Source organism: Triticum dicoccoides, chromosome 5A (genome assembly GCF_002162155.2).
Source record: "Triticum dicoccoides isolate Atlit2015 ecotype Zavitan chromosome 5A, WEW_v2.0, whole genome shotgun sequence".
NCBI classification, from domain to species: domain Eukaryota; kingdom Viridiplantae; phylum Streptophyta; class Magnoliopsida; order Poales; family Poaceae; genus Triticum; species Triticum dicoccoides.
In genome coordinates, this window is record NC_041388.1 from 565,272,616 (window position 1) to 565,282,611 (window position 9,996).

At 46.6% G+C, this 9,996-nt stretch overlaps 1 long non-coding RNA gene and 1 pseudogene across 5 annotated transcripts; one reads left to right on the forward strand and one right to left on the reverse strand.

The window, feature by feature from the left end:
* Positions 1 to 3,172, reverse strand: part of LOC119302853 — a 5,135-nt pseudogene extending 1,963 nt beyond the window's left edge.
* An 859-nt stretch (positions 3,173 to 4,031) lies between these two features.
* On the forward strand, positions 4,032 to 8,391 carry LOC119302855. 5 transcript variants are annotated; one of them, XR_005147769.1, is made up of 12 exons: positions 4,032 to 4,216; positions 4,308 to 4,548; positions 4,837 to 4,942; positions 5,064 to 5,292; positions 5,556 to 5,645; positions 5,750 to 6,038; positions 6,144 to 6,195; positions 6,274 to 6,511; positions 6,599 to 6,717; positions 6,801 to 6,926; positions 7,030 to 7,120; positions 7,442 to 8,391. It is a non-coding gene; the product is annotated as an uncharacterized LOC119302855 (long non-coding RNA). The 5 variants fall into 5 exon arrangements; XR_005147768.1 differs by having other exon boundaries at positions 7,452 to 8,391; XR_005147767.1 differs by having other exon boundaries at positions 4,308 to 4,389; positions 4,456 to 4,548; positions 7,030 to 7,450.
* The last annotated feature ends 1,605 nt before the right edge of the window (positions 8,392 to 9,996 follow it).

Sequence of the window (9,996 nt, forward strand, 5' to 3'; positions counted from 1 at the left end):
TTGGCGGGGCAGCTTGGTGGCACAGGGTGGCCGGCGGCGCGCCCCCGACCCAGATCTGGGCCCTGCGAACCCCATCTGGGTCCTAGCGGGTCAGCCCCCGGCATGGCTTCGTTGTCTTCTGCATGGTGAGGAGGTGAGCAGCTCGGACCAGGGGCAGCGACCCCGACAGCATGCTTGTTTCAGCGCGAGGGCTGGAGCTTTATGGGCCTTGGGGGACCCGGTCGGGCCTGGGCCCATGGGCCTGGTATGCTCCTGCTATTGCGTCCGGTCGGCTACCGTCATTAACGGTGGAGGTTGGGCCCTCCCGCGTGCCGACGGTGCTGCTGCCTCTAGTCTCGGCTCCTCTTCCTCGGTGTGCAGACCTCACTTCGTGGTGTGCAGACCGCATTGGCGCAGGGTGGTGGTCGGTTTTGGTGGCGGGCTCCAGAGCACCTAAGGTGAAGGTGGGGATCCGGAGAAAACCCTATTCTTATGGCCGATACCGACGCCGTGGCGCCTGAGGGTGCCACCAGACCTTCCTGGAGGGCGTTGGGGGCTACCCTTCTTCTTTCCTTGTCGCGTACCGGGGAAAACCCTTGGCAGCAACGTCATCATCATTGTGTCCCTTCTTGGAGGTGTTGTTTGGTGTCGGCGCTTCGGAGTCTAGGAGCTTGGTGAGAGATCTCTGGTGGGCGCAGTGGTTGCGTGGCTTCTCCGTGTTTTTTGTCGATCCGCCGTTGTCTGCATTTGTTCCTTTTGTATTTTCTCTTTCATTTCTTTTGGGCGTGCCTGTGGTAGCACCTATCATTGGTTGTATCGGTTGGTTGCTTTGTAATACAAAGCAGGGGGAACCCTTTTTCGTCGAATTTTGTAGGAATTCTAAATAGGAATTTTGTAGGACAAATTCCTTTAGAACCCTTTGGTTTGTACGAATGGATTCTTATTTCTATATAAGATAGGAACCAATCATTCACATGTTAAAAAAACATTAGCCTAGACCCAATAGAAAAGTTTCTATCCTATTAATCAAGAGTGACATCTCTTTTCCTATAGGAATTGAAATGCATGTCATTTTAATTCATATGGTTTTTCTATTCCTATGATATTCATATCCTATTAACTAAGGGAGGCCTAAAGGCTAAAGCTGAGAAAAATCCAAGACCAGCTTAGTTCATAGATTTCCGTAAGTTTCTAGTGGATGAATTTCCACATTGGGCTTCTAAATTCAAGGAAGACTTGAAACTTCTAAAAGTATAAGGTCTCTTCTGAGATCTCCGATTACCTAGACCAATTCATTCCTACTGTTGTAGTTTGATTTGACTTAATTGACCTCCCTGCCCCATGGGCAAAGCCCCATGTGCTTGTATATAACTCTGTCGAGAAAATTATGTTTTTGGTTAGTCAAGTTTTTCAAAATTATAGACTTGGTTCCTCAAGATTTTTTGGTATACATTTGATACTTCAAGTCTTAAAACCGGCTAAGTTTGGTCCAAAACCAGATTTTAAGCACATTGATCAGGGTTTGACTGGGTTTGACCATGTTTGACCAGGCTTGACTATGTTGACCAGGTTTGACTGTGAAACAGTAAATTCAAAAAAAAGCAAACAAATTCAAAGAGATATGAAATTTTGTGACAACCAACATGCTTGGATGCGCTAGGTGCGTGTAAATTTTTGTGGTCAAATAACATTTAAGGAGCTCTACTGAAAAAACAATTTTTGTTTTTTTTTGTGAGCCAAAATTTATTTATTTATTGCCACGAGCTCCTCAAATGTCGAAACACCATATAAATTTTCACGCACCTAGCGCACCCAGGCATGCACCACGTACATTTATTTATTTATTTGCCGTGAGCATGGCACCTTTTTTCGGATGGCAAGTTTCAATTTATTTTTTGGGTTAGTTTTCTTTTTTAGGCTGTAGCCTAGTGGCAAGGGAGCGCAGTGGCGTCTCCAGCAACCAGGGTTCGAGCCACGTCGGGGACGAATTTCTGGTTTCTCACAAGAGATGCTTCTCCTATATCAATAAACCATGGGTGCTAGTGCCCATGAGTTTCATCTTTTTTCAGATGGCAACTTTAGTTGTAAAAATCATCAGGACCCGGAGTGCTTCATGCCACATGTGTGACACTTATCATTGGGGAAAACTATTAATCAGTACGCTAGAATGAGATATGGTAGTTATAGAGAAAATGAATATACTATTCAGATAAATAAAAAACGGTTAAATACTTGAAACTAGAGATATACTCAGATTAAAAAAAAGATATACTCACAAACAAGACGGCGCCTATTGTCTCTGTGGTTAGGGGAAACTCCAACGAGTCCTCCTGCTGCAGCCTGAGCAGCACGTCCAGCAGGTCCTCGTCGTAGGTTCCGGAAGCGCCGACGCCGGCAGCTCTCTTGACCTTGCGCCCCTCGATAACCTTTCTGATGATGCGCTGGGTGCGGCCGTAGCTTCTCTTCATGTGGCGCTCGCCATTGCTCAGCCACCTGACTAACCTGGACGACGGAAAGAGGTCGACGAGGCAGAAGGCGCCCAGCAGCTCAAACGCCTTGTGCAACTCACCGAGGTACTCGTCCTGCTGCTCGAACCTGCCGCCGAAAACCGCCCTCGTCACGACGTCGTTGCTGAGCGCCATCACCTTCTGTGTGACGTTGATGGTGGCGGCGCCGGCGGAGGCGGTGATGGAGCGGAGGAGGCTGGCCGTCTCCTCGGCCCTGATGCCCTCCATACGGTTCACCTGCGTGGAGCCGAGGAGCTCCATGATGCACACCTTGCGCATCTGGCGCCAGTGGTCGCCGTAGGGGGCGAAGATGATGCCCCTGCCGCCGCAGCCGGCGATGTCCACCGTGGCGCTGCTCGGCCGGTCCGCGAACACGGGGTCGTTGGTCTTCATCACCAGCGCCGCAGCCTCGGCGCTGGAGACCTGACCACCACGGCCGGGACCTCCCCAAGCCTGAGGAGCATCAGCGGGCCGTACCGGCGGCATAGCTCCGTGATCTTCCGGTGCGGGACGCCACCAGCGAGGTGGTGTAGGCTGCCGATGACCGGGAGAGTCCATGGCCCCGGGGGCAGCTTGTGCTTCTGTGGCTTTCTCTTGCCGCCGGCGAGCTTGAGACACCAGAGGGCGAGTGGTGTGCATAGTGCTATGAAACACAAGCTCAGCCACCCGTCCATGCTAGGCATACAGAGGAGTGATCAATCAGTTGCCTTGCCGATTGCAGAGACGGGCCATATATGCCTGTACTGTTGCAGTGACGGCCTCAGAATTTTAGTCCAATGTTAGCATTTTCCTTCGAAAAAACACACACGTTTTCAAATGCAATTAAATTTGATCCAATCAGATTTTGTCCCCTCCAACTGCCCTACGAGCTGGTGATGATGTCTGCGTTTGTTGAATTTGATCTTGGCCGGCCGGCCACATATTCTAAGATAATGGGCGCGACTAGCTAATTGGCGTTTTCTTTTGTCTGAATTCTGGACGTACGACAGCAACGGCGAAAGCTACGCCGCCCAGGGCTTTGATCCATACTGTGCTTGCCAAGAGTTATTATCCGTAATTTAATTTTTATATGCACACTGTTCATGTTTGTGACTTGTGAGTATTCTTCTTGATTTTATTACTGTATTACTAATACATCTGAATTCGAAATGCACTATGTTTACAAACATTTTGGTGGCACACATATTTCGTTAGTCAAACTGAAGACCTAAACACCAGCAAAAAAAAAAAGGACTGAAGACCTACAAATTTGTGCCCGCCTTATAAACACCGGATGGGGGGAGTAACTCGCATCATTGGGACGTGGAGTAATTGAGCTCGAGCTCATATGAGCTCTTTATCCACGACGTTGAAAAATATATTTGGATCTGTGCCATTACTTTATACAGGCGTGGGTGGGCTGATAGAAAATGGGAACTGTAGAGAAATACGTACACTGCGGCGGCGGGTTGTGGGCTAGGTTGGGTTATTAAAATAGGGAAATTGAACGGGAAGGTCGACGTCCGTTCGCCGTTGACTAGGTGAGCCGTGGATCGGAAACAGGCCTCCCGTCTGATCTGTGGAACAGGTACTTTGCTTTCCGTTTCGGTGGGTACAGCCGTACAGGCATATGCCAGTGTCTTCTCTCTCTCTCTTGAGCGGTGCTCATTTGGAAGCTGGGGTCTTGTGCGTGGGGGGAAGGAGCGTCGGCGGTGAGCCACCATGGAGTTTCTGATGAAGCCAATCAGCAGGTAGGTAGATCCTTGCTTGTCTAGCGGTTTGGTCTCAAATTTTGGGCGAGTGGGTTTGGTGACCGAAAGGATTTGCTTCACCCTGAATCAGATCCAATCTAATGGAGGAAGTAGGGGAGAGATTGGTGCCGGTCACTGGCGCCAGCGCCCGCCGGAGCCGCTACGGTGGAGCAGTATGTGGTGGTGGAGCAGCAACAACTAGCGGTGGACAGCGCTGACGCTCAGATTTTCACATCCAGGGAAGCGTCGGCGGACCGGAGGGACAGCTCGTCTCCGAAGTCGTAGCTGTCAACTGGGAAGATGAATCCACTATCGCCTGGGTGGAACAAGAGGTTAGTGTTCGAATTGTTCTTGCAGTCAGTAATATAGGGATTTGTGGTAAACCTAGGATGAGGGAACAAATGGTGTCATTGGAACAACCTGGGGTTTCCGTTGAGTAATCAGAGGTTAGTATTGGTATTATTCTTGCAGTCATAAATGTAGGGATCTACAGAAAAATTCAAATGGCAGGCAGCATTTCACTTGAGTAAAATTCGGAACTGAAGAAAAATTGTTTCTAAGGCATGGCTTGCTCGTTTCTTTTGAATGTTCTACGAGATGATATTCTGAAATTTGTGTAGGACAACATAGAAGATATCAGTTAAGTGCAAAATAATAGAACTGCAAATGATGCACCTAGTACCATTGGGGAAGAACATGGAATTGAAGCACCAGCAAGCACAAACAGTAAGTCTGTTTAACTGTTTACACGATTCAGCTGTAGGAATTTGCATGTTCAGTGCTAAGATTTTACTTGTGGCGAAATTGTAATAATATACTTACTGCGCATCGCTGCTTGAACCTCCAGATGTCTCCTGTCGATCCTTCTGCTGTCACAGCGACAAACATGGCAGAATAGATGAGTGGAGGTACTCGTCAGACAAACTCTCGCCGGCTCAGCGCTACAGAAAAAGGAAAGAAGCCACTAGTTGAGGATCTGAAATGGAATCATCCGACAGTGATGAAAACGAGCGGGCACGGGTTGCTCGGCACTCAAGGAACACTGCACGCCACCTCACGCCACCTAAGAAGACAAGGTGAGAATCCCCTGTTGTGTTTAAGTATATTTATTAATGCAGCACTGCAAGTATTAAGCATGTACTAGTAGTGATGACCTCTGTGCAAATGTACTAAGATTGGTAGTTACCTTTGTTTTCGTTCGCGCAACAAATCTTGATGATAAGACTGGTGAAATGCAGGACGTGCAGTGCAAATGAACCGGAAAATGATTGTTGGTCCATTCCCATATGATTATCTGATTTGTCAAATTTATCTTGATGATGAGACCGGTGAAATGCAGGACATGTAGTGCGGAGACCCGCAACAGTTCGAGCCAATGGTATGGCAAGGCATGTCAGAGAAAGCCGCACTGGTGTGGGGCATACGACAGGTATAATAAGATAATAATTGTAGAATCTTCAGTGGAAAGAAGATGTTTTGCGGCTTTGCATGACCTAAAAAAGAGTAATGCAACTGTCGGTTTTGTTTTGTCAGGTATTTCAGATCAAATTGATGGTATACGACATGAGATTATGGTGATGCATGTTACTGCTGGAGGATGCCACACCTAACAATGGAGTTGAGACGTAGCTCTAAAACGGGAGGAGGATGCCACACCTAACAATGGAGTTGGGACGGAGTATCATGAGGATGCAGAAAGGAAGGCGAGGGATCAGGAAGAAATGGGTGTAGAGCTTGCGGGGATGTACTAGGAACAGATGGAACAGAAGGCAAGGGAGCAAGTGGAGAACCATAATTTACCAAGAGTTGTACGACCAAAATGGTGAGCACTACAGAGACATACAAATGATTTTTGATTGTTAATAAGCTATTGAAGCTGGAATCTGTGTACTGATTGTGTGGCTGTGTTGCGGACATGGGTGGTCAGACAAGCTTGGGCGTTGGGCAGAATGATCGAATCACATAATCAATCATTGGAGGTAGATGTGAAAACAATATCATAAAATAGAATGATAATGTGATTTGCATAGCGACTGACAAAACTGTGTGGTTTGCAGGGCCAAGCGACATTAGGGCAATTGCCTGTTCTGGAAGGCAAAGCAATGTTAAGCGGTCTAAGAGCCAGAAGGGACACAAGAGGTCAAAAGGAGGAAGGAATAAGAAGAGCACGAGAGTTCAGTTCTCAAACACTGTTAAGACAATCTGTCCAATCGAAAGCTCCGAGAGCGATGACACAAGCAGCAATGACGACAACATCGCTAGTGGTGAAGACAAATGGTGGTCGTGCATGCGAAAGTATGTAATTAATATTTTTCCAACTAATTACAGTGCTTATGTTTCATTGATGTAACTGAGTGTGACAAGACCTTGTGAAAACATCAGGGCTTATGAAGAACTGAGGGGATGATATGTCGGTGGACAGAACAGGGTGCAAGCGGATGTAGGGCGAGTTGACGCGGCTGATGTAGTCGTGCCCACGATTCCATCAATCAGGACTGATGGTGAGTGTGCTTGCTCAACTTCATTCGTAATGAATGATTTCCCATTCATAATTGTCAATCTGTGAATGTTGGTTTGTCTACAGCCAGTGGATCTGTTCCTGAAAACCATGAAATAACATTGCAAGCAGAGGCAGACGAGCTTCCAGAAACTATTGGGACACTGCATTGTCATGAAAACAACGATGGATACACTTTCATGTGTACAACAGGTTAGTTTGTTTTGATAGAAAGTGCATATATATATGTCTACACTACATGAAATGCAGTCTTGCCATCGTACTGACAAAAACCGTTACAAAATGGCACTGGCAGAAGTTGGCGGAACCTCAAGGCCAAGGAGTAGAGGCAGAAGTTGGCGGAAGCTCAAGGCAAAGAGTAGAGCGTGCAAACGCAAGTCTTGAAGGTACAATTTATTCAGGGGTCAAATAAATTCTATGGGTGTGCCTGGTACCTTGCATTTCATTTCTGCTGACATAATGTGATTAAGGCTGATGTGGGCATATGTTTTCGGTGTTGGATGCAACAGTGCATAGACATGTCAGACAATGGTCCGCGGACAAATGTGTGACTAGTAACCTTGTTAGCTTGTGGTTGAGGGGTGTGGTGGGGATTGGTTGTGTGTTATTTTGTCGTATTTCAACGTCGGGTCAAACTGAAGGCTGGAGAGTGCACACTATTGTGTTCACTTTCTGTGTACTTTGAAGCAAGAAGTAATTGAGCTTAGTTTGTTGCAGTGGGAGCACAAGGTCGTCGGGTTGAGGTGCAGAACACTAGGGTTCAAGGCTCTAGTAGGAGAACATGTATGTTTCTTCGGTTATGTATGCATAGCTAACAAATAAGTTAAGCATTACATGGTATGGAGCGTAAACAGTTTTGATTGTTGACAACAAATATTGTTGATTGTACAACACGAGTGTTTGATAGTTATAGAATGGCAAGGAATCTGAAGTTGCCAGTGGGGATGGTAAGGATTGAGGTGAAAGGGGAGATGGGTAATCAGTTTCCTAGGAAAGTCAGACTTAAGCATGATATACCAACTGCTCGAAATGGTCTCCGCTTCTATGGCAATATGTTGCGCTGTACAAAGGAGTGATCGTGACAAGTGAGTAACTCCGCCGTATTTTATTTTGCTATATGGGATTAATTTGGATGAAAGCCCATATGGCTACAATCCTAGCGAATGTGATGGTCAAACCTTGCGAAGGGTGGCTGCGTGGGCCAGTCTGACGGCAGCCTGTTGGTGCCTAACATCTGAGCCGTGGCCCATGGCGTAGCGCAGCGTCTGAGCCGCCTGGCTGGGGATGACGGCCGTTGCATTAAATTGGGTGGTTGAGTGGGGCCACGATCTGGAAAAAAGCCGCACATACATCAGCGAATACAGATTAAAATACTCTAGGTGGTGCGAATCTGAGCGCGACCCGACGTCTGAGATATCGAGCTCATCTGAGCACGAGCTCAGAATGGCACTTTCGGCATCATTGTTGTACACAGACAAACGTAGTCTGAAGGATGGCATGTCATCTTGGATTGATAATATTTAAGTTTTCCTTTCTTTTCCGTTTATTATGTACCCCTAGAGTATCTCTGGTTGTTCCCCCATCAACCATTGTAAAACTATTCTATGTTATCCTTTATTAATGAAAAATGACACACAGTAGGGCTTTTGCCTTACTGTTTTATGGTAAAAAAACACAGACAAATGTATGTAATTTGTGGAAATTTATGGAATGTAGAATCTTTTTTTGCGGATGGAATGTAGAACCAGTCTATTAAAATTTAAGTATCCATATTTGTGGTGCTTTTTTAGGCTTCAAGATATACCAGTCTATTAACATTTAGTAGATTGAATTTGTTGGATATAAAGATAATCATTTTTTTAATATCCTAGTTATATTTTTCAGCAACACAATATGAAATATAAAAATAGGATTTGATTACAAATGTGTTTTATCGAATCAAACATATATGTCCCATAATAGTTTTTATGGCTCTATGATTTTATATAATTATGAACAGTTATTTGGTATTGTGGAAGTTGAGCAATAAATCTTATAATTTGGTCAAACATTACAAATTTTTTATATTTGTGGAGATAATATTTGTAGATCTTAGATTTCTAAAGCAGATGGAGTACTCAGGTATAACATGGGACATAAGTGTGCAAAACACCAAAACTGTTGCCAAACATGGGTTTTGTTTGCAGAAACAGTCAATAAGGTACCTACTTTTTTTGAGAGAGAGAGAACGTCGGCCTTTATTGATTAAGCAACAGACTTGCACAGAGTCTCCCGGATGCAATCCAGAGCAGAACGGAAAAAACAAAAACTAGAAGAGTTCAAACTAGCTCTAGCTAGGATATGAGCTAAAACGTTACATTGCCGACGAACATGCTGAAAGCGAGCAGAAGAAAGCCCGCTAGCCAAGAACTTCACCTCCGAGAGAACAGATTCCACAGCCGAGCGATCAGTGAGGGAAGACGAGAGATGCTGCACCATCGATAGACAATCAGTGTTGACGGAGACATTGGTGAAGCCCTCCTCCCGAGCCACAGAGACAGCCCGTCGAAGCGCCATGGCCTCCACCACCTCAGGAGACAGTGCGCCCGATAGGGGCTCCGAGCACGCGGCCACGCAACGGCCCTCATGGTCAAGCATCACCACTCCCACTGCAGACTTGCCCAGCTCTTCCGACACGGCAGCGTCAGAGAAGGCAACAACCGAACCCTGCGGCGGCGGAGACCAAAGACGACCGGAGCCGGAGATCTCACGCCTAGTAGCAGGAACATGATCATATAGATGTTGGAAGATGAGGTCGATGTAAGCCTTTGCCCTGGCAGCAGTGTGCTTCGGCTGGGGCGCAACAAGTTCATTCCTCGCCATATTGCGGGCCTCCTAAATATGCCAGATAGCCACCGAAAGCACAGTCACCTCTCGATCTGAGCACGTAGAGAGGAAGTCGAAAAGCCACTGCTTGGGACTGGAGAACCAGCTCGCCGGAGTCTGATGTCGAAGGAGCCTTTGATGTCGTCCCAAACAGCATGAGCAAGGGGACAGAAGAGCAGAGCATGCTCCACTCTTTCCTCTCTGCCGCAAAACGGACAGTCTGTCCTGGTAGGAACTTGTCGCTGACTAAGTTGATCACCAGAAGGCAGGCAGTCATGAGCCAGGCGCCAGAGTACAACCTTCATCTTATTGGGAACCTTGAATAAGGTACCTACTGGTGGAGAGAGTGCACTCACAAAGAAAGGACAATTGCATGCAGAATCTCTCTCCTCTCTCC